Source organism: Chaetura pelagica, unplaced genomic scaffold, assembly GCF_000747805.2.
Source record: "Chaetura pelagica isolate M959 unplaced genomic scaffold, ChaPel_1.0 scaffold50, whole genome shotgun sequence".
NCBI lineage: Eukaryota > Metazoa > Chordata > Aves > Apodiformes > Apodidae > Chaetura > Chaetura pelagica.
Genome location: NW_009952366.1, coordinates 4,939,971 through 4,942,173, shown reverse-complemented (window position 1 = coordinate 4,942,173; position 2,203 = coordinate 4,939,971).

Genomic DNA, 2,203 nt, shown 5'->3' with positions numbered 1-2,203 from the left:
AATCACTTTGTTCCCGGTTTCTCTCCCTCCTTCCCCCCAGCAGCACAGGGGGACAGGGGATGGGGTTTAGAGTCAGTTCACAGGCTGGTGGTTCTTGCTGCTCCTTCCTCCTCAGGAAGAAGAATTCCTTCCAGTCCTTCCCTGCTTCCCCACAGGGTCTCTCCCATGGGAGAGGGGCCTCCACAAACCTCTCCTTCATGAGTCCTTCCCATGAGGTCCGGAGCTGCTCCAGCCTGGGCTTCCCACAGAGTCACGGGGGCTTTGGGAACAGCCACCTCCCCTGGTGCCGGGGTCTTCCAAAACTGCGCAATCAGAGTCCACTGGCAGCAAATCCTCTGGCCACAAAATCCAAGTCCACTGGCCAAGTTCACCCCTCCTGGCATCTTCAGGCAATGTTCCACCACGTTCCTCCATGAGTGCAGGGGCACAGCTGCCATCTCACCATGGGTTGCAGGGAAACTTCTGCTTGGGCACCTTCTTCCCCTTCTTCCTCACCAACCACCAGCACTGCTCTTCTTCCCCAGCATGGCTCTTCTACCCCCAAGTCCTTCTCTGCTCAGGTGTTATAGCTGTTCTTTCATATGTTAATAGCTGAGGTGCATCTGTTGTCCCTCTGATGGATGTTTGGCTGGTTTTGGAAGCAGGGGGAGCTTCTCAGCTTCTTATCTGAGCCACTTTTGTGGCCCTTTTCCCTCTACCAAAAAACCCACCAAACCAAAGCAGAACACATACCATTTTGACAAGATCAGGCTATATCTGAACATCTCCGCTTACTCCGTTCCCCAAACTGATGAAGTTTAAGCTTCTGATCTTCATGTAGGACTTACTCATTTGGAACAAAATTGCAGTTACTTGCTATCACATAATCCAATCCATAGATTTCTGTGATTTTACACTAAAACTAGCAAGGGCTTTTGACCATCACAGTTACTCTAGAATCTATTGCTCTTACATAGAAACCTTTTATGTTTCTACCTGAATTTATACATGGCTGATGTAGGCCCTTTTACTGTGCTGCTGGCAGATTATTTTTTTTAACTCAATTACTCACAGTGAAACCAGTGACTCCTTTTAGTATTCAGCAAAATAACTGTGGGCATCTGGGCAAAGAGCACTATAATCAACATGTTGCTCATCAAAGGACAGAAACAGAAGGAAAGCACCATTTCTACAAGGAAATTTAACATTGTTTTCCTTATGCTTGGGTAGAGAATTTTCCTCTGCACCAGAGCTGGAGTAATTCCCTCAGTCTAAAGCTGGATGAATCTGGATTAGTCTGGGTGTCCTGACTTCAGAAAACTTGTACAAGCTAATACCTCCCCATGAATGATTCCCTCACACGTCCATTGGCACAACTTCATGTGAAAACAGGACATCAGAAATCTTGAAATAGCACTGAGACACACTACATCTGCAGTTACTTTGAACCCTAAAACTTCCCTTTTCCCTTTCTGTATCCATTCCAAGAGCTTTTGTATTTTCCCAACACTTAGAGCTGGTGTTTAAATTCTAGTTTGTCTCATCTAGTTGATACACAGTAGAGAAATTCCACTCAATAAAGGATTTTACATCTGTTTTATTTATATTGCATGTGCTAGATAAAAGCTCTTCTGTCAGCTGACTGATTCTGTCACTGTTAATGGCAACACAAAGATGACAGGGCTCACAGAATAGGGTCCACATGGTAACTTCTTGCAGATGGTGAGCTGAACAAATGCTGATCACAGTTTATTTTTAAGCAGTGAGAGCCAATGACACATTGTGCAAACAGTGCAGCAAAACACGAAAACAAAACACCCTAAAAAACCCCCCATTTGATTACACTGTCTTGAGGTTTTGTGAAGCTACCAGGATCTCTGTGTGTGTGCATAAATTAGAACAATACTTTTGGAAAACTGAAAAGCAAAGTTTTAATACTTCAGTTCAAACAAAATAAATCTCTGATTATTTATTTAAATATTTTTATGGGATATTTGTGTTTAAAAATATGACTAATGGATGACTTTTAGAATGGTAAAGAAAATTATATATTGCTTTTCAACCAGTGATAGTTTCCTTTATTGTCATGCTAATAACAAGCTGTACTCTTGCTGAACTGCTATCTGGGCTGATATTTTCTGCAAGCTAAGAGATATTTAAAGATGTTTTCCAGTTATGAAATTTATATAAATGGATGTCTGTCCAATATCGTATTTCATTCCTG